This window comes from Alnus glutinosa, chromosome 4 (genome assembly GCF_958979055.1).
Source record: "Alnus glutinosa chromosome 4, dhAlnGlut1.1, whole genome shotgun sequence".
Classification (NCBI taxonomy): Eukaryota; Viridiplantae; Streptophyta; class Magnoliopsida; order Fagales; family Betulaceae; genus Alnus; species Alnus glutinosa.
The window spans coordinates 22696058-22722400 of record NC_084889.1 but is presented as its reverse complement, the minus strand read 5'-3'; the positions used below and the strand labels follow the sequence as shown (position 1 = coordinate 22722400).

At 39.0% G+C, this 26343-nt stretch overlaps 1 long non-coding RNA gene across 1 annotated transcript; it reads right to left on the bottom strand.

The window, feature by feature from the left end:
* Positions 1-4914: 4914 nt before the first annotated feature.
* Positions 4915-7323, bottom strand: LOC133866850 (uncharacterized). Its single transcript, XR_009899932.1, has 2 exons — positions 5962-7323; positions 4915-5106 (listed from the first exon to the last, which is right to left on the bottom strand). It is a non-coding gene; the product is annotated as an uncharacterized LOC133866850 (long non-coding RNA).
* Between the last annotated feature and the right edge of the window lie 19020 nt (positions 7324-26343).

The following is a 26343-nucleotide window of genomic DNA, read 5'->3' as shown; positions in this document are numbered from 1 at the left end:
TAGAGAAGTGTGTTTGTGATTAGTTTTTGTTTAAAATGTATTTTCATAGTTTAATGTATGGGTTTGTTGTTTAAGATTTCTATGATGAATATTGAGGGGGGTTGATGTTGATTATTAAGTGGGTAGGTTATAGTTTTGTTAAATATGCAATATTTCATTATTTTATCATGGTTAACCCATTGTTTAGAGAGATTATATTTAGACCCATATGTTTTAGAGATGTATTGTGGTAGATTTGTTGTTCGGTTGGATGTGGATGAGAAAGGTTAGAACTTTGATGTATGGACAATGTAGTAAGGGCTAATTTATGCTTAGAACAGTGCAATGAGTTAGATTAGAACCTTAGATCAAGTTAGAATGGGTAAAGCTACATCCTTTTTTAGAAATGAGAATTCTGCCAAACTAATCAAATGTCAGATTGAAGTACCGAAAGATCGATGCCAATCGTTCGACAAAAATGCCGAACATTCGATGGTCATACATATTGACCATTTTACCATCATGCGTATTATTACTCACTAAGTCGTGGACTTACACTTGCATCTTTTCACCTATGAAACATTTTTTGTTTTATAGATACTTTATTTGATGACAATTCCGAAGCGGGATATCGAATGCTTGATGCCGAATGTTTGAATTGGATCTCAAATGCTTGAGTACGATGCTGAACTTTCGATGAGAGTCTAAGTTTTATTTCTGCCAGCTCAACCCCTTTTGGAAACACATGGTAACTAAAGGAAAATGATTAAGATAACGACTATGGGATCGATGTAATGACATTTTTTATTTTCTTTTGTAAAAAAAATAGATCATCAAAGTTGCATGACAATTAGTCATAAGCCAACATCAACACTACACATCTCCTAACATGTGCACAACATATCAAAGATAATACATAGCAACAGAATATCTAGACATTAAATAATAAGAACTATATACAACACACATCCAAATAATACATCTATATGATTAAAGGTTGATCATTGTATTCTTTACATAACAAAAGTATGGCTTATACAAAAGTGTCACATATGATACGTGGCCAAATACAAAATAAAACTACATAAAAGATGGACTATCCACAAGTCCAACACATACGACTGTCGCGATATGCCTCAATCGTAATATCCCAAATCCAAAGCCACATGGTCCTTGTCAACATCTATGGCAGCTGCATCCAAGACGTCAACATTTATATGATCATGGTGGTTGCCACATCCGTATAGGTAGAATAATGAGCCCACAGTCATAGTATTATAAAACTCACTAAGTTTTCATAATGAGCAGACATTTCTTCCGTTATTCCATATGTTTATAATAATAGCTACTTTTGACATGATACTTCCTTTTTAAAACATTTCACAATTGATAAAGTAATGTCCAAGATGTTAATTAGTTGTTAAAAACTGAAAATTGAAATTTGACATCAAAAAGTAAAGTGTGTGCAACAAGTGTCAACAAAAATTAAGCACAGCGGAAAATAAAAGACACAGAGATTTTTGTTGACGAAGTGGAAACTCAATCAAGAGGAAAACCACTCCGGGGCAGCCAAACCTAGGAATTTTACTATTCAGAAGACAAAGCTAGATACAAGATAGTAACACTCACATGTACCGATGCAGTGGTCGTACCTTGATCTCAGACGTGTAACCCAACACGAACGCTTCCCAACCAGGTTCTCCTACTTGAAGGGGTCTTCAATGGATTCCTTTATCTTAGAGCCGACCTCTAAGATAGACTTCAGTTTACAGCACGGCAACAGCACACTTTGAATAAGGCTTCAGAGGAATTTTTGACTTCTCTGAGCTCTAATGGAATTCACTTCGAATTCTTACAGTTCTCAATGCCCAGGGGCCTCTATTTATAGGCTGGGGGCTCAAATGAGCGTCAGGCAAAATATACCTGGGCGCCGTCCGGACGGTGGACATGGGCCGTTCGGACAAACAACAGTGCGACAAGATTTTCCGAAAATTTCGCCAATAAATCTTTCCTGTTTAAGAGCCTCATCCGGACGGTCGCACGTCTGCTGCAGGTAATTTCCTTATAAGGCTTCTCGCGTCTGGACCATGGGGGATGAGCGTCCGGACGGCTATTCTTCAACACGTAATTTCCATATCTGCAATGCGCGCGTCCGGACCATGATAGGCAGTCGTTCGGACAGTTGAAGTCGAATCGGCAATTTCTTTCTTTGATGAACGCGCGTCCGGACCACAGCTGTTAGACGTCTGGACGGTGATATTTGAACTGCGATTCATGCCTTAAGGAGACGCGCGTCCGGACGGGATACCACATCGTCCGGACGGTTGATCGATCTTCCCTTTATTGGAACTTGGAAAGAAATTTGAAACTGATCGAGTACTGAGAGGCGACCGGATGTGCTGGTGAAACGTCCGAACGGGTGCAAGCTGGGTAGAACCTTCTCGACACAGTGGAGGGTCCAGACAGAGAGACACGTCGTCCGGACAGATGATGCTTGGTCTGTTTGGAGTTTGGAAGTTATGGCACATCGTCCGGACGGATGGAACAGTGACAGATGGTCGTCCGGACGGGATGGCTCGATCGTCCGGACGGCTGACAGGGAACTGAAAATTTTCTAACTCTGAAGCATTTCTGAATAGTAGAATCCCTGTGGAGCATCGTTACATACAAGTGATTCTATCCAAACACAGAATGAGGCCAAAATACTAACAAAGACATAAATTAGACTAATTAAGTGATTAATTATGTGAGAAAATGGAAAAGAATACCTAGAAGTTGTCAAAATTAGAATTTTTGAGTTGGGCATCCAGAAGAACCATTTCTATGTCCAGATGGGTCAGGCAGTAAGGTCTTGTCTGCTATTGTGTCCGGACCGCTAGTGAACAAATCTTCTCAAAAGTCCTAGTTTCATGCGTGTTCGGACAAGACAATTTCGTGTCTAGAAAACTTTGATCGAGAGTCCATCTCTTCATATGAGTCCAAACGGGACATTTGGGTGTCTAGATGGGTTAACCTGAGAGTTGCTATACATGACTTCACACACGTGTCCGGATGGGCCACTTATGCCTCTGAACTGGCCTGGGTAGAAATTTGTTGGACGCCTTTTCAACTCATTTATTTCCTCATATTTCTCCTCTCAAATGATTTCTCTCCTCTCTCTCTCTCTGTCCCTCATAGGGTTTGCTATAAACCCATGATTCTTGAATTTTGAAGCTTCTAAACTTAAATTCGACTAGGGAAACAAGTTTCTAAGCACAAAGTTATTGTTTTCTATAATGTCTAAGAAATTAATTAGGTGTTAAAAACCTGAATTAGACTAATTAAGTGAGAAATTAGGAAAAATATGGGAAAAAACACTTAGAAAATGTTCAGAGTAGTGCGTCTAGACGGACCAAAATATGTGTCCGGACAGACTTGCAGAAAGTCTGTGTTTGTTGCCATGTCCTAATGGCCAGTAGGCAGAACTCCTAATGAGTTCTAATTCATGCACGAGTCTGGACGGACGATTTATGCGTCTGGACAACTTCACCTAAGAGCTGCACCATGCACACGCGTGCCCGAATAGCCCACTTGCTTGTCTGGATATACTTCTATTGAAGTTGCTAGAGCAAGTTTCTCCAGCTCATTTCTTGTTTTCTCTCCCTTTTGTGAACACAAGTTCTCTCTCTCTCTCTCTCTCTCTTAGGTTTTTTATACAAAACCCTAGATCTTGGTAGATTGAAGCCTCCAAACTCAAATTCGACACCAGAAATGTGATTATTGCTACAAGACCTACGTTTTCACTGATTGGTTTGATGTAAATCCAAAAATCCTAGTTCCTATAAATTTGGTGTACAGTTTTTAGAGTTTTGAGTTTAATCTCTTGATTTTCTTTAAGCATTGTGCATTTTGAAGTGTTATAGACAACTTCCAAGCATTGGGTTTCACTTTTGGTAAGAAATCAGGTAAGACCAAAAACCCTAGATTTTTAACAAGTGTCTAAATTGTGATTTTTGGTGTCTAACCCTAAGATAATCTTATGGGTTATTGTCTTTAGTTAATGGGTTGTCAAATGGAAACCTAGAAATTTATGAGTTTTCCATGAGTTTTAGTTTTTGAACAATTCAATAGTTAAATGGGAATTTTTAGTTTGTGATTGGTTGCATTTTGTTGGACAAAATCACTTCTATGTAACGATGCTTATTATACAGGGATGCTATTTTATTCAGAATCTACACTTCAGTTATAAGCTTCAAGAAGACTCTGTGTAGAATTCAAAACTATTAGTTCAGTTCCCTTGCATTAGTCCGGACAATGTGGTATTCCGTTCGGGCGCTCATCTATCAAGCATCATTCGTCCGGACGATGAGAACTTTCTGTCTGGACCTTCCATCAGTGTCCAGAAGCTTCGAACTATTCTCGGTTGCACCCCTCCAGATGTCTCAACAACACATCCAGACGTCTTTTAGTGTTCGACAAGTAAACAGATTTCTTTTCAAAACACAGATATGGGAAGACAACTACAACCGTCCAGACGATTTCCTTGATAAGACAAGTCGTGCAGAAGACGTTCAACCGTTTGAACGTTAGACTCCACTGTCTGGACGCTCATGCCTTAATATGGAAATTGCGTGCAGCTGAAGTGCAACCGTCCGGACGCTAGGGCAACATTGTCCGTACGCGGCCCTATTCAGGAAAGAATATCAGTGAATATGGAAAGCCGGTTGCATAGTTGTCCGTCCGAACGCTTTCAGCTACAGTCTGGACGCCACCTAGGAAAATCATTTTGGACTCGGTTTTGGGTTTCTGTAGCCTATAAATAGAGAGCCCTAGGTATGTAAATTGTAAGAATTCGGTAGTGAATTTGGTAGTGCTTAGTGTAACGCCCCCAAACCGCTAAGGGTTAGGTTCGTCACTTTTCTCTTTAAACTGCAAAGATTCGTAAGGTCTGCCAAATATCTTAACTAGTATGCTGATTTAAATAAATAAAATAATAATGGTTTCAAAATATCAGAGTTTTTAATAAATGCGGAAACGGTCATTTAATTGTAAAAATACAATAACTGAAAATTATGGGGTAACATAAATGAAATGTCCTAATGCATTCCTAGATCCCATCCCGGCCACCTACGTCTCTCTGTTCATAACCTGAAAACAAAAAACAAAATAAGGGGTGAGCACAAAAAAACATGCTCAGTAAGGAATCCTCAACCATAAAACAGTTGAGTTAAATTCTTTTGAAAATCTTCAAACAATTGTCAAAAAACTTCTTTTAAATATCTCCAAAACATTTGTCAAAAACTCCCTTTTATAAATCTCCAAAACATTTGTCAAAACTCCCTTTTTATACACAAGATAATATATATATATATTTGAAATAATCATTAGTCATAATATATGCCAATACACTATTACGCCCTGTGTAAGTAGGGTTGCGCGGTCGATGCGTTGACCTTGGGTGAGTAACGCGGTTTACCTGTGGCCACAGGCCCCACCCCCATCAGCTAATTAATTGAAGTGCACTTAGACTGACATAGAGACAGATACCGCTGTCACTAAGCGAACCAGCGGGTGCGCTTCCATCTCGAGCTACGGTACCGAGCTAAATCTTGAAGGGTCTCAAATCTCTGCGCGTCTAGGCCTCAAAATATAATCTCCTCCACACACGTGCCCTTTTCAAAAATATTTCTCCTTTATATATAACTCAAAGAGTTTTTCTCCCAAAACTTTCTCAATCTTTTCTTGTATATCTCTTCACAAAACTTTCTCATTCTTTACTAGTATATATAGGGCAACGTGTTGGAGGGTTTTTACTTAAAATCACGATTTCAAGAATATTATTTATACTTAATAATTTTCACATCAAAATCAACAAATCCTTTATATAAAAATAATTTAATAATTTGAAATACCGAATCAAAATAATCAATTCGAAATTTTGCAAATAAAGGAATATAATTAAAATAATATAATAATTTGAGAAGGGGCAAAGGGTTCCCTTACCGAATTTCTCATTAATATCGGGATCGAGCTTTACTCCTCTTTGTATTGTTTTCTTAGTATATCTTATTAAGAATTTTCACTAGAAAATCTAGTGAAAATAGTAAGTTCGGTCACGGAAATTCGCCGGAAAAATTCACCGGAAAGTCGCCGGAAAGTCACCGGAAAGTCGCCGGAGATGGGTCACCGGCGGGTCGGGTTTCTGGTTCGGGTCACGGGTATGGGTCCGGGTCAGTTGGTCTCGGGTTATGGGCTGTCCGGGTTGGGCTTGCTGTGATGGATCACAACTGGGCCGGGTCATAACTGGGTTTGATGGTTATGGGTCTGACCGGTTCTGGGTTAAAATTCAGATTGGGTTGGGCCAGAAATCAAGGCTGTCCGAGCAAAACCAAATCTGCTGGATTTAATGGGTTTCGGATCTGGGTTAGAGTCAGGTCCGGGTTGCTGGATTGGGCTGAACTGCGGTTTGGGCTGTGCCGTGGGTCACGGGCTTTATGGTTCTGGGCTACGGGTTTTTGGGTTGAATGGCTCATGGTGTTAATAGATGGAGACTCGGCGTGGATAGTTCGGGTAGTTCTAGGTTTACTGGTTTCACGCCCTTCGGGTTCACGGGGTTTGGTCTGCCGAAAGAGGTTTCTGCTTCACGGATTGGCTGGGTCACGGTTTGATGGGATCACAGTGGATCGTCCGGGTTCGTTGGGTTTGCTTCAGGCCTGCTAGTCTGCTACGGGTATAGGTTTGCCGAGAGTCACGGTAGATCAGTCGAGGTTCGTTGAGTCTCGGTTTATGGAGGACCGGTCACCGAAGATGGGTTCGGCCAGGCGGGGTTGCGGGTTCAAGGCCCTGGTTCACTGGGTTCAGTCACTGCTACAGGTTCTGGGTTCACTGGCTCGTTCATGGTTGCACGGGTCAACTGGGTTCTGGGTTCATGCCGGATTGCTGGGTCTGGGTTTCTTCTGGTTCGGTGGGTTATGTTGCTGGGTTGCTGGAATCCACGGATTCTGGGTTGCACGGCTGGTTCTGGTTCACTGGGTTTGGTCACAGTGGATCCGAGCTGGGTTTGGCAGAATTGTTCTCTCCTTTCTCATCTCTCACTCTCTCTTCTTCCCTCTGACTCTAAAATCCTTCTCTCGGGTCTCTCAGTTTTTGAATAGAAGAATGAAGAACATAAAGAAGCCGAATAGAAAAGAAGAAGAAAGAAGAAATTTAAGGAAGAAGGGAACCGGTTCTCTGTTCCTTCACTGACCTCAAAATTTCTCTTCAATTCTTCTATCTCACTGTCTCATACTTCCTCACTCAGTCTCCTGTAACTCTCAGAATACAGAGAGAAGGAAAGGAATGAGAAAGAAGGAGAAAGGAGAAGAAAGAACGAAAGAGAAGTGTGCAATTGTATGAGAAATTGTCCAGTTTTTATAGAAGAATCAGTCGAGTGCTGTGGTTTATTGGAGAGGGCACTGAGAATAAATCTACGCAGAGTGGAGAAGTGGTGTCGTCGGTGGAGAATTGTTTGAACTCAAATGGAGGAGGTGGGAGATCAAATGTTTGCAGTGGAGAAGATAATGGATTTAATAAACGGTAGTGGTTTGATTATGAAAGATGATTGCTGTAGACTCGCAGTGGAGAAATAACAAATGAAAGTGGAGAAAATTTGGTGCAGTGCGATTTATATATTACTAATTAATAAATTTGAATAATTAAATCATAAATATATTTGTATAATAATATATTACGAATTTATAAAAATAGGTAAATAAATATTTACGGTTAATTATTCCTCAATTTTATTAACTCAGTAATAAATATTCAGTGGTAAAATAATTTATCAGTTTAAATAAACACTGGTTCATTCAAAATCATTTTGAAAATATTTATAAAATAGTTTAGAAAACGAATGATAAATAATCATTTATATCAAAAATATTAAAAATATGTTTTTAAAAACTGGGGTATTACACTTAGAGAGTATATTTTAGGAGTTGTTGTGATGATCCGCTCACTCTCAAGCTGTTGCCATTGTGTGTTGTTGATGTGCTGAAATTAAAGTCTATCTTACGGGTTGGCCCTAAGGTAAAGGATTCCATTGAAGACCCCTTCATGTAGGTGACTTGGTTGGGAGGCGTTTGTGTAAGGTTACACGTCACAGTTCAAGGTATGACTACTACATAAGGTTCTGTGAGTGCTACTGCTTTGTAACTAGCTTTGTCTTCTGAATAGTGGATATCCTAGGTTTGGCTGCCCCGGAGTTTTTTTTCTCTTAATTGAGTTTCCACTTCGTCAACAAAACATTTGTGTCATTTAAATTCTGCAATTTAAATATTTTGTTGCATACTATCACACACTTGGTAAATTATAAGTCTCTTTATATTTCAATTGGTATTAGAGCTTGGTAGACTCTGTTTAGATTTAATTCTTGAGTGTTATCTTTCCTGTTGATTTCTATTTTTATTTCAATGTCTCAAAATCTTACATCTATTCTTACCTTTGATGGCACGAACTATGGCTATTGGAAAGCTCGTATGCGTTTCTTTTTAAAATCCATTGATTGTTGGAAAACTATTGAAATTGGTTAGACTAAGCCAGCGGATGCAAATTTGAGCTTGCAAATGAAAGAAACGAACGACTATCCAACGATAAAGCCCTCCATGCTCTATGTCAAGCACTTTCACCATTTGAATTTACTAAAATTTCAAACTGTAGAACTGCTCAAGAAGCATGGAAAATCTTAGAAACAACAGATGAAGGCACAAAACTTGTTTATTTACCAAACTTAAAATGTTGATTTCTAGTTTTGAAGAAATTAAGATGATGGATGATGAAACATTCGGAGAGTTTTACTCCAAGATGAGTGACCTAAGAAACTCAATGGTGAGTCTTGGGAAGACCGTCTCGGATGTAAAACTCTCTGTAAAATTCTAAGATCTTTGCTTGAGCGTTTCAAAATCAATGTAACTAGCATTGAAGAAAGCAAAGACTTAGAAGAGATGAAGATTGAAGAGTTGGTGGGATCTCTTCAAACCTATGAGCTGTCCCTGCCCCCAGTCAAAAAGGTGAAGACTATTGCCCTCAAGGCTTCCAAGAAGAATGTCAAAGTCTCATCTGAAGACGACTCTAAGAATGAAGAAGAAGTAGTGGCAATGCTGGCAAAAATTTTCGGAAGATTGATGAGGAACAATAAATTCAAAAAGAAATTCTTCGAAAGATTGAAAAAGGCCCCCAGAGAGTTTGAACCTGAGGAAGCTGAGAAGAAAGATCTAAGAGGCCCCAGATGTTTTGAATGCTCAGGCTTTGGACATATACGGGCTGATTGTAGAATTCTCAAGTAGGGAAAAAATAAGGCTTGTAATGCGACTCTCATTGATGAGTCTGACGAAGAAGAATCTCCTAATCAAGACAAATTTCTAGCCTTTGTAGCTCCACATGTAGAAGAGGAGGATTCTTACTACTCAGAGCACAGTGATGAAGACGAGGAAGAACTCAAGGAGGCATATAAAATCCTCTATGTGGAGTTCGAGAAGTTGATGGAGACTCGCAAGTAGCATATCCATGAGTTGAATAGTTTACAGATTGAGAAGAGTTCACTGTTGCTTAAGATACAAGACCTAGAGGAGAAGCTATTGGAGACACAGCTTCAGTTGGAGAGGGTCACCGATGAGAAGCTGACTCATATGCTGTCAATCCAGAAGAGCCCAACAGAGAAGACTGGACTCGGGTATGTAGCTCCTCCCTCTGACATTCCCTCTACTTCTAGGACTGTCTTTGTAAAGCCCACAGTCCCTGAGCCTCCACCCACATTCATGGACAAAGGAAATGATATGATCAATGGAGATATTTCGGTCACTCAGAAGCTCCCTACCATTAGACTATCTCCCATATGCCATCACTGTGGCTTAAGCGGGCATGTCCATCCTCAGTGTTCCCTTCTCAAGGCTCAAAGATCTAAGGTCGAGAAAGAGGTGCTCAAACATGAAAATTTCAGCATAAGACCTCTGGCCCAACATAAATCTCCAATGGCATCAAGCTCCAAGGCATCAGGCCCCATGGCGCCAAGCTCCCCAGCATCAGCGGCCTCAGTAGAGATTTGTTCCCGCCAATCAGAATGGCAAACCCAAGACTAACAAATTAAGGCACTTCATGAAGAAGCCGCAGAAGATGGAGGATGATCAGTTCTATAGGGAGCTGCCTATTTGGATGCAGAGCATGATACAGTGGATGGACTATCAGATGAAATCCTACCAACCACCACCAAAAGGAAGGCAGACATGGGTCAAGAAGGAGAAAGACATTCACCCCTTGAGGGGGAATGGACTCACCTAGTTGGTGAGGATACACATGCCTAAGATTTGGTTCGTAATCTGAGAGCATTAGGTTTGATTGCATTGCATTATTCTCTACATATTATATATATATATATATATATATATATATATATATATATATATATATATATATATATATATATATATATGCAATTTAGGAACCACTGTTATTTGCCCCTTATTTCTCTTGTTACTCTTGAGAGAACTTTGTAGGTACTATTTGGGGAAGACAGACAAAGCATGTCAAGCGACTATTTTTCTGTATTGGTATTTTTGATCCATCACAGGTTTGATCTTGGCTTACATGCTAGTCTTATGGTTTTTTACCTTTATAGCATGTTGTTATTGTTTTTCATTAAAATATATATATATATATATATATATATATATATATATATATATATATATATATATATATATATATCTTTGGGGAGAAGTTGCGGGAATTTTCTTTTCTTTTCTTAGTATGTCAAATATTGTATGTATTTTTGCCTGATATCTCAGTTCATTGCGCATTACTTGACTATGCTTATACATGATTGAGAGTTTATGTCTAATATTTGCAAAGTTTTTTCTGTGCATATAAATGCTAGATAGTTACTTTTCTCATGCGATGATTTTGTGCACTATCCAAGGCTCCCCTAATGTACATTTTTTTTTCTTTCTCTGACTTTTGCTTTTGAAGATTCTTATAAGAGAGATTTTTTTGTAAGATGGTCAAATTGATCAACTCGCTAATTGAACCTAGAACCTAAAAACTCTAGCATTCTCTCTAGGTTGCAGCACCAAATGATAAAAAGCATTCAAAAAATCAGTAAATATGGATAATCAAAAAGATCCATTACTTTTGTTCTATAAATATGTTCTTGAACTTGTCCATAAAGAAACAGTCAGTGACCAAATCACTGCGGAAATAAACGGTCACTAAAGGAGTAAGTAAAAGAAATAGTGCTGCATCTTAGGTCTCGTGTATTAGATGAGGGTTGCTAGGCCCTAATAAAATAAGGTTTGACTTTTGACTGATCTTCATCGGTTTTCTCTCTTGTTTAGAAAATTCGGTTACTTTAAGTCATATCAATGAACTTCATACCTTATTGAGAAAGTCTTCACACACACACGCATTGCATGAGTAGAGTAATCTATTTAAAATTTCTATTTATAGGGAATTTTTGTGCTGATTGAACTCTTAACTCTCCTTTATATCTCTACATATTTTTGAGATGCTATCTGACTGCTATATCAGTTGATTATACATGTGTTCTGAAGCTGACTTTAGGGAAAATAATTTTTCTGCAAATTTTCCTTCAGTTTTTGTTTTTCAGTGTGAAGGGTCCGGATGGTCTTCTCTTGCGACTGGACGGTGCGGCTCAGATGGCCAGACTGTCAGGTGACACATCCGGACGCGCGTGGCCTTGTCGCATGCTTATGTGGCATTGTGCGTCCGGACGAGTTAGGGATGCATCTGGAAGGGGTTCCCACAGGGTTAAGTATCATTTTCTCCCCTAGCCACCGCACCCCATTTCGATTTTTCCCTCATTTTTGTCGTTTTGTTGCAGTTTTCTCGTGGTTTCTCGCATATTCTCGACTTATTTTGTCCTTTCGTGCTCTTTTATCTCATTTCCAGGCATATTGCTTTATCCTTTACCTGCTTTTTAGTTCTTTTAACAGTTAGGATATTTTTGTGGAATATTCTTGAGGTATAGGCTGCATATTGATATTTGTAATATCTGCTACTGAGTTGGGATTATCTGTTATAACATTAATTTGGACTGTATTGGATTATATTGTTGTTTGTAATTTTTGGAAAAGTCCATTTTACTGCTGTTATAATGCCAAAATATTTTTTTTTGGGACTAACAGGAACTGATTTCATTGGTGCTATTTTTGGCAAAATGGTTGCTTTTTCTTTACAGAATCATGTCTGCTGGCAGGTCACAGTGCAAAGTATGTCAAATGATAAAGGAAGATGTGGCAGCTTCTAGAGCCAAGATGCTCAACAGGCTAGTCATTCTAGAGAGGAATGTAGTCAGAGCTAATATCTTGGTAGCTCCCTTGGATGTTATCAATGGGATTATCTAGACCTATCGATGAGGCTATCTCCACAATTGCGCCTACATCGTGCTCACCAGGCTGGTCAGAGAATTTTATGCACATCTAGAGGAGTGGTGCAAAATGAGAACAGTGGCGTTATTCTTTAGTCTACTATTGTGGGGCATGTTATTATGGTTGATCCTTAGGTCATCAGCTAGATCATTTGGGTGCTAGTGCTTCAGATTTCCGCCAGCCCCTTCAAGGAAGTTGTGTTGGCTCCTTCTTTGGATGAGCTCAAGGAGTTCTTTCATGCTGTCCCATAGGGTGAGGAGAGAGCTTTTACTATCAGGATTGGTGCTTTGTCTCCCCCGCACCACATGCTTGAGAAGATTATCCAGTATAACCTCTGGCCTATTATTAAGAGGAGTGGTCTGATTTTGAAGAGTGCTCAATTCTTATATGCCATCTGCCTGAGATTGCCGTTTTGCATATGCAAGCATATCCTTGGTGTTATGCTGGAGGCCTGAGATGAGAGTAGTACCAATCTCCTGTTCGGCTGCTTGATTACTCAGATTATCCTACAGGCTGGCATTGATGTTGCTGCAGAGCTCAAGATGAAAATTCAAGATCCCCTTTACAAATAGACCTTGATGAAGTCCAATGCACAACTGAGGCATGAAGATCATGGTGAAGCTCCTTAGCCTCCTCCTATTCATGTTGAGATGCCGGACATAGTATCATCATCTCAGAGTACTCCGCCGCCTCCACAGTAGGATGCCGGTTATGCTCAGATTTTAAAGGCTTTGGCATCTCTACAGGGGGCATGAGTACTACGCAGCAGGTAGTTTCCTCTATGCAGCAGGAGTTTCACTCTATTAACCTCCAGGCGGAGCAGTGCCAGCTGGACATCCAAGAGTGTCTCCAGCACCATCATCTATCTAGCAGTAATGACGAGGATAATGCACCCATGGCTGAGGATGTTTGAGTTTATTTGGTGCTTTGTTTTGTTTTATTTTTGAGACATTTTATTATTCTGTTATGGATATTTTGTAAACACTTCATAACTCTTGGATGATTTTTACTCTATTTACCCTTGTTCTGCTAAGACATTGAGGGGGAGTAATTATTTTGTGGTTTTTCTCATACTCTGTTTTACCCTTTCTCCTTTTGAGACAAAAAGGGGGAGTATATTTTGATTTGGACTGAGAGTGTATTACCGGTAAAGTGATTTTTGTCCCATAATGGCCAAATGAGAAGTTTGTTAGTTTGTGATTGGTTACATTCTGTTGGACAAAATCACTTCTATGTAATGATGCTTATTATACAGGGATGCTGTTTTATTTAGAGTCTACACTTTAGTTATGAGCTTCAAGAAGACTCTGTACAGAATTCAAAACAGTTAGTTCAGTTCCCTTGCATCCGTCTGGATGACATGGTATTCCGTCTGGACACTTATTTGTCAAGCATCATCCGTCCGGACGATGAGAACCTTATGTTTGGACCTACAATCTGTGTCTAGAAGCTTTGAACTGTTCTCGGTTGCATCCATCAGGATGTCTCAGCAACACGTCCAGACGCCTTTTAGTGTTCGACAAGTAAACATATTTCTTTCCAAAACACAGATATGGGAAGACTGCTGCAACTGTCCGGATGATGTAGTGTTCTCGTCTGGACAATATCCTTGATAAGGCAAGTCGTGCAGAAGAATTCAACCATCCGAACGTCAAACTCCACTGTCCGGACGCTTAGGCCTTAATATGGAAATTATGTGCAACAAAAGTGCAACCGTCTGGACACTAGGGCAACATTGTCCGGACGCGGCCCTATTCAGGAAAGAATATCAATGAATTTGGAAAGCTGGTTACACAGTTGTCCGTCAGGAAGCTCTCAGGTACCGTCTGAACGCTGCCTTGGAAAATCGTTTCGGTCTCAGTTTTGGGTTTCTGTAGCCTATAAATAGAGGCCCTTAGGCATGTAAATTGTAAGAGTTCGATAGTGAATTTCATAGTGCTTAGAGAGTATATTTTAGGAGTTGTTGTGCTGATTTGCTCACTCTCAAGCTGTTGCCATTGTGTGTTGTTGCTGTGCTGAAATTGAAGTCTATCTTAGGGGTTGGCCCTAAGGTAAAGGATTCCATTGAAGAACCGTTCAAGTAGGTGACTTGGTTGGGAGGCGTTCGTGCTGGGTTACATGTCAGAGTTCAAGGTACGACCACTACATAAGATTATGTGAGTGCTACTACTTTGTAACTAGCTTTGTCTTCTGTTGTAATACCCGAGAAAGACAACCCACTTAAGTTATCAAAATATGTGCATAAATATAAGACTTAAGAATTGCTCTTAGTCTAATTGAGTTATATAGTTATGCATGTAGAGAGTTGGATCAGTAAAGTGAAGTCGATCGAGCGACTTTCTGGTCGATCGAGCGATTATAGGTCGAAGTCGATCGAGCGACTTCGCCCAGTGCAGTGTAGTTTCAGCCAATTGCGAAAATTGATTTTTCCACCTAATGATTTGGGACCCACACGTGGTACTTGATGCCATACGATCATGCCCATATTTAGTTAGCCTAGTTAGCCCATTTTGGTTGAAGCCCAACTAGATTTCCTTAGATATCATGCAATCATGGACTAAGATATGGAATAGTCACCTATGAGATTTGAGCTATGGATTTGAGGTGTTGGGTGGCTCAAATCCGGCCATTGAGATGATGATTTGTTGGTTAAATCTCAGCCCTTCAAGAGTGCTATATATAGGTTGCATGGGGAATTGATTTTCATGAAGAAGAAACAAAACTCTAGCCAAAACTCTCTCTCACTCTAGTGCTGTAGAAGTAGAACGAAAATCCTCCATTTTCACCTCACTTTCCAGCACCTAGCAAGCCCAATTAAGCTCCAAAACCACCCTCATTCTCCCACAAAATCAGTGGTAGAGTGTGAGTGGAAACCTCCTTTGTTTTGAGACCAAGAAACCAAGCTTTGAAAGTGGAACTCTCTTGGACAGCAACTCTCCTTCACTCTTTAAGTTATTGGGGAACTTTGGGTGAGTATTTTCTCCCTTAAACTTCTCATAGATCAAGTAGTTCTATTGTTATTTGAAATCATGACTTGCTCTTGCTTTTAATTATGCATGTTGTATGAAAAGTTGGCTAACTTACATGTGAGTATATGTGTAAGCATGTGGATGAGTATTCACTACATGAGATTAGTAATTTAGAATGGATAAATTGTGTTTTAAAAATGGATCAAGAAATGTAAGTGTGAGAGTATATATGTTGATGTTTGGATATATATATATATTAAGAAAAAAGAGGTGAGCAATATTTAGGTGTGTGTTATAAGGATGTGTGAATTAAAGAAGAGTAAAATCATATGTGTGCTTGATTATATGACAATGTATCCTTATTTTTAAGGTGTGTTATGTGATGGATAATTCTAGTAGTGCTAATACAAGAGTTGGCGAGTAAGCATTAAAATAGATAAATAAGAGATCATGTTTAAATCTGTAGCCGTTGCAATTTCTAGGAAGAGATATGGTAATAATAATGATTTCATAAGAATGCTTTATTAATTCGTTATCATCATATGATGGTTGTTATGCAGTTGTAAATGAAAATATTTGGAGTAGAAACTAGTAAGTATCTCTATACTTACTGAGGACGAAGCTGGTTGACTTTTCCTATAATATTATGCTTACTACTTTATTTACTTGTTTGCGCATGTGGCTTTGCATGTTTTATTATTTTTAATAATCTGTCTAATAACAAGCTGCTGGATCTAGATCCACAGTGGGTACGCGAGGCTTCACATGAGTTCCTAGGTTCTCAGTGAATGAGGAGGTACCTGAAAAGAGAATAATAAATACAAAAACTGGTGTACCTAGGTCACCAAGGATTCCGAGGTTTCCAGGAGCCTAGGCTCCCAAAGATTATAATTAAAAGTTAAAGGGAGGAAGCCCAGGCTTCAAATAACACGCTAACCGTGCCTAGGCCAACAGAGGAGTGGAAAAAGGGAAATACCTAAAACTATACCCTTAAAACTGTCATTGCTTTATGATTACGTTTATGTTCATTTTATGTCTATGACTCGCGATCATGGATTATATTTTGTATATACATGTGATTATATGGCCATTGCATTGTGTTGCATTAATTAAATAAATCAGTACTCATATTATTATTGGAAACAGCGGACTCACTTTAGTGTTTATGTTGTTTTCTTCTCTTTGTATGGTATTTGTAATGGTTCAGGCTATGAAGAAGAAGAGGATTATCAGGACTATCCCGACACATAAATGGTTCCTGGTTCAGTTTTTGTAAGGCTGGATAGCCTATATTTTGGGACTACCCTGTTATAGTTCATTAGCCTAACTTAAGACAATACTTATAATTCTCCGGTTATATGTAGATATTTGGCTTGTATGATTATCTAGCCCTGTGTGGCATGACTGGTATTACTGTCTGTATAATTATGCTGACTGGCTCATTATATATATATATATTGAGGTATTTCAGTAGTAGCTCTGAGGTGTCAACCTATTCCCAATTTATATTACATTTATTCCGTTGCCAATAATTACCTCTGATAAGTTAGTAATGTCTTGTGGAAATTCGAAAAATTTTCACTTACGCTTTTTGAAAAAGCGGGGCATTACATCTGTAGATATCCTGGGTTTGGCTGCCCCGGAGTGGTTTTTCTCTTAATTGAATTTCCACTTCATCAACAAAAATTTGTGTCATTTAAATTTTGCCATTTAAATATTTTGTTGCACACTATCGCACACTTGGTAAATTAGAAGTCTCTTTGTTTTTCAAGAATTTAGAGTTAGAAAATATTATGTGTTAGTTTTGATGTGTCATGCAATGTGAGAATGCAATGGGGCATTGTAAGGCTTTCGTTGGGGATGCTTCTATAAGCCACCTACCGAGCAGTCAAAGTGAGTATTTTACTCACTGAGAACATTGTTGTGTCTTATGCCAAGAAAACGTTATGATTTGATAAACTCGAGCCAATAGTATTTTCATATAGTATCTGCATGTGAATTGTTTTCAATGCTTTCAATATGTTAAAGTGATGATTTGATGAGATTTATGAGTTTCAAGTTATGATTGAGAACTCGTGGATTGAGCAATGTTTTTATGTGATTTATGAGAAGTTAAGAAATGCATGTCTTGATGAAATTTTATGAAAAGCATGAGATGAGATGAATTGCATAACTGTGATAGCATGAACGTAGAGCATAGATAGTGTTGGAGCACAAGCATAACAAAGTCATGAATGCTGAAAGATCACCATGGCAAAACAAGTCTAAGCATAGTGATTATATAGTTTCATGGGATTAGAAACAAGTCCTGGGGTTGTAGCCTTGCAGGCAGTGAAACCAAGAGAATAGAACGAGAGCATACATAGCACGATGATTTGTGGCATGTTTTAGAAAAGGATTTCATGCTAGATGCATTAGTATGCATATGTTTTTGGTATGGGTTGGAAACGTATGTATAGATTGCATATGTTTTTGGCCATGGTGAAGCACTTTTTCTGGGACGATCCTTATCTTTACAACTATTGTCCCAATCAGATCATTAGGAAGTGTATCCCTAAGCATGGCCAATCCATTGTTATCTCCTTTTGTCATGATCATGTGTGTGGAGACCACTTTAGTGTGAAGAAGACCGCTGCAAAGATTTTATAGTGTGAATTTTATTGGCTTGCCTTATTCTGAGATGTTCACACCTACTGTACCTCGTGTGAGCGTTGCCAAAAGCTAGGGAGTATTTCAAGAAGAAATATGATGTCCCTCAACCCTATTCTGAATGTTGAGATTTTTTATGTGTGCGGCATTGATTTCATGGTACCTTTCCCAAACTCCTTTGGCTGTTTATACATCCTCGTTGCTGTGGACTACATGTCCAAATGGGTGGAAGCTGTTGCATGTAAGACCAATGACCACAAAGTTGTGGTCCAATTTTTGAAGGACACTATCTTTGCTCGTTTTGGTTCTCCGCGAGCAATCATAAGTGATGGAGGTAAGCATTTCTACAATAGGATTTTTGAGCAGTTGATGAAGAAATATTTCATCACACATAAGGTTTCCACTCCATATCACCCACAGATAAATGGACAAGTGGAGATTTCAAATCGAGAATCAATAGGGTTTCGGAAAAGACTGTGAACCCTTCAAGGAAAGATTGGTCTTTGCGATTGAATGATGCACTGTGGGCTTACCGTACAGCTTTCAAGACCAATATTGGCATGTACCCATATCGTCTTGTGTACGGCAAAGCATGTCATCTTCCGGTGGAGAGGGAGCATAGAACATATTGGGCCATCAAGCAACTGAACTTCGATCTTACGAATGTTGGCTCCCAAAGGAAGCTCCAACTCAATGAATTGGAGGAGCCGAGGAATAATGCATATGATTGTACGAAGTTATACAAGGAAAGGATGAAGAAGGCTCATGACCAAAGCATTTTGAGACGATCTTTTGAACTTGGTCAGAAAGTCCTCCTTTACAATTCACATCTGCATCTTTTCCCAGGCAAGCTCAAATCTTGATGGACAAGCCCATTTATTATTCAATTTATTTTTCCTCATGGGGACATTGAGATGGAGGATCCAAAGAATGGTACCACTTTCAAGGTTAATGGGCAAAGGCTGAAACCATTCTTGGAGTTGATGAGTCCGGAGATTGAGACGACACTGTTGGAGGACCACAGTTATTCAGAGTGATGGTCGTCGATTGTGGAAAGTCTGGCTGAAGAAAGAAAACTTAGCATTGGTGGGAGGCAACCTTCATTATTTTCCTTGTCACTTGATTTTGTTTGTTTGTTTGTTTTGTTTTTGTTGTGATTTTCAGGAAAAATGTCTGTCATTCAAGTTTGGGGGAGCGTTCTTCTACGGTACACTTGACTTGCATTGCTCATTCGGTATTATATTTCTTGTCACATTGGGGACAATGTGTTATTTTAGTTTGGGTGTGGGGTAGACAATTCTGTCTATTATTTTTGTTGTTATTTTTATTGCTTTTGTGTAAAAAAAAAAAAAAAAAAAAAAAAAAAAAAAAAAAAAAAAAACTATGTTGTTGATTGAGCATGATTACATTGTGAAAATATTTATTGACTTATAATTTAAACCAAGTGTATGTGTTTGTGTGTAAACAAATATCTTAAATGTGGAATTTAAATAAGACAAAATATTTGTTATGAAGTGGAAACTCTATGAAGAGAAAAAACCCTTCGAAGCAGCCAAACCCAGGAAATCCACTATCCATAAACAAAGCTAGTTACAAGACACTCGTACTCACATACCCTCATGCAGTAGTTGAAAATCGAAATTGACTTCTAAAATTAAATTGTGTGCAACAAGTGTCAAAAAAAATTAATCACAGCAGAAAGTAAAAGACACACATATTTTTGTTGACGAAGTGGAAACTCAATCAAGAGAAAAACCACTCCGGGGCAGCCAAACCCAGGAATTCCACTATTCAGAAGACGAAGCTAGATACAAGATAGTAACACTCACATGTACTGATGCAGTGGTCGTACCTTGCTCTCTAACGTGTAACCCAACACGAACGCTTCCCAACCAGGTCTCCTACCTGAAGGGGTCTTCAATGGAATTCCTTACCTTAGAGCCGACCTCTAAGATAGACTTCAGTTGTAGCACAGCACACTTGAAATGGCTTCAGAGGGATCTTGAACTTCTCTGAGCTCTTGTGGAATTCAATACCGAATTCTTGCAGTTCTCAATGCCCAGGGGCCTCTATTTATAGGCTGAGGTGCAGAATGGGCGACTGCTGTAATATGTACGGACGCCGTCCGGACTGTGAACTTGGGCCGTCCGGACGGACAACTGTGTGATAGGATTTTTCGAAAAGTTTGCTTAAAATCTTTCCTGTTTAAGAGCCGCGTCCGGACGGTCGCACGTCCGCTGCAAGTAATTTACATATAAGGCTTAGCGTGTCCGGACCAAGGGGGATGAACGTCCGGACGGCAATTCTTCAACACGCAATTTCCATATCTGCTATGCGTGCGCCCGGACCAAGAGAGGCAGACGTCCGGACGGTTGAAGTCAAATCGGCAATTTCCTTAACTGATGAGCGCATGTCCAGACCAAGGCTGACTGACGTCCGGACGGTGATATTGGAATTGCGATTCTTGCCTTAAGGAGACACGCGTCCGGACGGGATACCACATCGTTCGGACGGTTGATCGATCTTCCCTTTATTGGAACTTGGAAAGAATCTAAGACTGTTCGAGTGCTGATAGGCGTTCGGACGGGCTGCTGAGATGTCCGGACGAATGCAAGCTGGAACAGAAGCTTCTCGATACAGTGTAGGGTCCGGACGAAAAAGATACGTCGTTCGGACGGATGATGTTGGTCTGTCTGGCATCCAGTCGTGATGAACATGTCGTCCGGACGGATGGAACAGTGGACAAATGGGCGTCCGGAGGGGATGACACGTCGTCCAGACGGTTGACAGGGAATCTGAAATCTTCTATCTTCTTCGCAGTGCAGAGTCTTCTGAAAATGCTCTGTCAAGTGGAATCCCTGTTTACAGTATCTTTACAAATAAGTGATTTTGTCCAAACACAGAATGAGGCCAAAATACTAACAGTAGTCATACCTCTAACTCTGATGTGTAACCCAATACGAACGCTTGCCAACCAGATCTTCCACCTTAAGGGGTTTTTGGTGGATTCCATTACCCTAGGGTCGACCCCTAGGATAGACTTCACACGAACAACTGAGGACACACCAGCAACGGCTTGAGAGCTAGCAGATCTTCGATTCTCCCTAAACACCCTCTCAAAGCACTATGGAATTCACCACCAAATTCTATACAAAACACTAGCCTAGAGCCCCCTATTTATAGGCTTCAAGAGACCTCAAACTCCTTGTTGAATACTGATTGACCTAGTGTCCGGACACTGCGGAGCATCCGGACGCCTTCAAAGGCCCGTCCGGACAGTTGCACAGGAACCGGTTGTTTTTGTCTTGGATTTTGCATGGACTCTTCATGGACATCTTTAACAAGCTTATGATCAGCTATTGCCTTTGATTTGATCATTGTCTGAATACATGAAGATTCTGAATTGAAAACCGACCATCCTGTTAAAACGCAACCATTACATAAAGTTTTTTTGATTTATCCAAATGTAGCCAATATAAAATACTAACACATCGCAAATGTGGTTTGTATGTCATTTAATTGTTTAACATCTTGAACACTGCATGTCATTAGAAACTCAAAATCTTTTGACTCATATATTGGATTAGAGAAACTTCACTTGTTTGAAATGTTTATCACAAGGACATTAGCATAGGGTATGTGAGGTATGAGATTTCAATTGGGGAATGTGTATCTTGAGATTTGTAGGATGACTTGTTGATGAAGCCTTGGCTTAAATTCAAAAAAAAATATAATAAAAAAAAAAATAATAATATCATCAGTTTGAGTTCTCATTTAGTAACCAGACCTCTTGCCTTACTAAGTATTGAGCGCTCGCGTCAAAAGATGAGAAATTCAATTTGGTTGATTGTACGGCTAGTTTGACTTCGTAGCCTTTTTGACTTAAGTAATTAAGCCCTTAGGGATGTTTCTACATCTAGTGCCCTAAAACTATCTTGTTTGGGAGTCACTGGCCCAATACTCGCAACATAGGTCTATTAGAAAGCTTAAGGGAGTCAGGCATTGCACAGCCTACCAGAAAACCACAAAAAAAAAAAAAAATGCACGTTTTGATTTAAGCCTTGGTTGTTTTCATTTGATAAAATTTCTATAAATTTTGAGGTACACAAACTTTGAGAAAAATTGAAACCTCATAAGTCTATGTTAATCTCACTTTACACTTATTTGAGCATATGTTGTCTCAATTTTCCAGCTATGAGTTGATTGATTTTGGATGTCTTGATGATGATGTAATATTCATTTTGTTAAACCTACTCATGATGTATGAACCATGTATTTGTGTGAAAATCATTGTTTGTCAACAACAGAGTGCTTTAAAATGTTTATGGGTATCATTTCTGGCAAACCCTCACAAGACTTCACTCGTCCACTAGGGAGTCCTAGGGGTTTAAAAGGCTTGTTGCATACGCTAAATGCAATCGTCTCTCCCACGACAGCAGACTTATGTTTCATGTTTTGATTTTGTTTTGCTAAGGGACTAGCAAAATGTAAGTTTGGTGGTATTTGATGACTGCCAAATATTGTGTATTTGGACCTCTTAATTTGCATTTGCTAAACCTTTAGTTTTTCATTTTGATTTTGTTTTTCATTTTGTTTTGCTAAGGGACTAACAAAATGTAAGTTTGGTGGTATTTAATGAGTGCCAAATATTGTATATTTGGACCTCTTAATTTTCATTTGCTAAACCTTTAGTTTTGTTATTTTCTGATGTTTTTGGTTAATTTTGGTGTTTTAGTATTTTACAGATCATTTAGAGAAAATGGAGGTATTTCTGTGAAATTTCAAAGAAGCAGGAAAAGAAATTTTTAGAGCCCATGCAAGTACAACACTTGGGTTGACCTAGCAGTATTTCCCTTTGCCCGCCCTTGCTCGTGCAAACCATGAGGCAGCTTGGATTAAAAACATGTGGAAGCAGAATTTAAATTAAGAAAACGTATGGCGCCATTTAATTTAAGGGAAGATTTTGTCTTTATTTAAAGCAAATTGTGGTGCGCCATATTTTGATTTAGGGACACGCACTTCTTTTCAAAAGGATTGAGAGAGCATCTTAACCCATGCACGAAGGGCAGCATGGAATTAACGTGAACACAGGAAAGGGAAGCACCGAGAGATGTGGGTCTTCTTTAGGAAGGCTTGCCAGCAAAAACACACACTTTGCTTTCCAATGTTGGCAACAACGACCAAGACAAGTTTTCTCTCAAAAGGAAAGTGCAGCATGAAGCTTTCTTTCCAAAGGAGTAGCACCAAAAGAATAAAAGAGACAAAGACATTATTGTAACAACCCACTCCCATTGACACAATATTGTCCGCTTTTGGCTCTCCCGAACCAGACTTCCCATGAGGTCACCCATTCTGGTACTACTCTAACAGAAGCACGCTTAACTACGGAATTCTGAAGGGTGCGTTTATACATATAAGCACATCCCCATTCCCAGGTGATGTGGGACGTCATAATTATTCTTTCCAAATAAAAGTCCAGCAGGTCGTGAAAGTGTGAAGGTGAAAGTCATTTTTTATTTCTAGCTTTTGAGAGAGGCGTTAACACTAGGGCTTGTGTAATATATTTCATTTTTCTCTCTTGAGTTTGTGAGACGTGGCGGTGCCATATTGCATCTTTTTTTTAGACCGATCCGACACACATTCTGTTTGGTCGGCATCCCTAACACTTGTATATATATAGTTGTGCTTGGCTCTTGAAAAAGAGAGAGGGGGTGGGGGGATGTGTGGAGGCGCTACATAAGAGCTTGTATTTTTTTCTCCACACCGAAAGTTGTACTGCACGTTTTTATTGTATGTTTTTCTTTTACTTTCTTATATTTTTTTTTTCTTTCATTAAATCATTCTTAGTTTTTATGTTTTCAATTCAATTTAGTATGTTGAATTTAGTCATGAGAGGCTAAATCTTCAACTAAGGTTGAAGATGAAACCTCATCATTGATAATGAGCGTTTTTGTTATTTTATTTATATAACTTTGATATTTAATCAAAATATTGTTCAAGTTCAATTCAGTTAATTGGTTTATGTCTTTTGATTGTCACAAGTTGGATATTCAATGTGTTTCAACCAACATCGAATAATTTAATTGAAAAATGATATCAATTGTGATTTGTTTATCAAAGGGATACAATGGATGATTTGATTTCAATTAGACATTCGTTGTGATTTGTTATTGAGTTGGATCCATTGAATGATTCAATATGCATTTTTAAGGAACTTTGAACAATGAATAAGGCTTAGTTGTTTATCAAGTTTGTAAATAAAATACAAGAACATGTTGCTTGATTTGGCGAGATGGATTCTAAAACCTTGGTGTTTTTTTTTTTTTTATCAATTATTCTTTATTAATTTTAATTTAGTTTATTTTTTTGCATGAAAATCCCAAAAATTTGGAACTATGTTAAAACAGAATTAGTTTAAATAGAAATTAATTTTTTCAATGCAATTCCCCGTGGAATCAACCTCGCACTTGCACATATACTATATTGCAAATGATTCGTGCGCTTCCGAGTATTTTAAAACTCACAACATATAGCATGAGTTTCCTGAAGGTTCGGAATGTCATGTATGGATGTATGACCGAGTTATGACGTTGATTTGACTTGTTGAGAAGTCATGTATTTGAAGTTCATTTATAACATGAGTTCCCCAAAGGTTCGGAATGGCATGTGTGCTTGTGTGACCGAGTTATGACGTTGATTTGACTTGTTGAGATGTAAAGTTTTGGAGTGTACATATGGACGTATTCCTCAAAGGTTCAAAAGAAATGTAGGTGTATATAGTCGAGATATTACATCGAATGATTTCCTTGTGATTTAATGTTGGGTGTGCACGTATACTTGTATTCCCCAAAAGTTCAAAAGAACTGTATGTGTGTAATGTCGTAATGTTATATCCATTGTTTTCCTATGATGCCATGTTTGGAAGTATGTGGGTATTGAAATTCCCTAAACGTTCGGAAGACTTGTATGCGCATAAGGCCGAGACATAGTGTCAACTATTTCCTTATGCTCCATTTGTTTTGGCATAAAATGATTTCTGAAAAATGATTTCGGCATTTTCTGGTGTTTGATAGGGGCGAAAATAATAGTCAACCGAAAAATGATTTCCGTTTGACCAAAAATGCGTAGTTAATTTCAGAAAATGATTTATACTTTTTAAAAGCATAAATCATTTTCCCTAGAAGGCAGATGCAATCGACCCTCTTTTAAACAGTGCAGTCAACCTTCACGCTCAAGCAGTCGACCATCACCAGAATTCGGCAACCGTTCGGTGCCGAAATCTAGAAATTTATGCCAGAATTCGGCAATATCTGGCTACGGTCGCCGAATTCGGGTTGGATCTAGCCTAAATCTGGCCAAACCTGCTAGATTTGGCAAGATTCTGACCATACAGTTAGAGTCCGGTCGTATTAGGCCAGATTCAAGCCGAATCTGGCCGAACTCCAGATCTAGCCACAATCTGGCCAATCTGGCAGGATTTCGGCCAGATTTGGCTAGATTCCGGGCATACAGTTGGAGTTCGGCCATATTAGGCCATATTCCAGTCGGATTTGGTCGGGATCTTGCTAGAATCTGGCTAATTTGGTTGGATTCCGGCCAGTATAGCTGAAGACAGATCGGATCTGGCCAGATTCCAGCCATACAGCCGTCCCACTGCATTAGGCCATATTCTGACTGGATCTGGCAAGAGTGTGGCCAATTTGGCCGGATTCCGGCCGTATTAGGCCAAATGTCGGCAAATTTGGCCGAAATCCATCGAAGGCGACGAGATGTTGCCAAATTTCCTATTTTCCCATTGGTGATTTTTTTCATGCAAGTCAAACGCCAGAAAATATTTTTGGAAAAATCATTTTTCCTGAAAACTGATTTCATCGAAAATATTTTACGAAGGAAATTATTTTACGTAAAAACAAATGGAGCATTAGATATCCTTGTATGCTTGTATTTCCCTAAAGGTTTGGAAAGCTTATATACGAACATATCAGAGTCACATGATATATATGTACTGGTGTGTATATTGTAGATTATTAATTTATGAACCAAATGCCATGGTTTACCTTATCGGCTAAGAATTCTTTTGTGTAAAATTATCAATCCAGAAGTAGTCGTTATTGTAAACATATGACAGAATTGTAATGGTTGGCTCATTGTGAAAACCCAGAATGTTTAATACTATTGAGTTGGTGAACTCATACTTTCACCTACGCGAACATAGTTACCACCACAATCGTGTAGATATTGATGCTTTAACTTATGGTACCGCAGACGTCGATGACCCTGTGGCATTGTACTTGAGATACTACAACTAAGGCCATTTGCATTCGGTCGTATGTGTGTCGCATTTAACA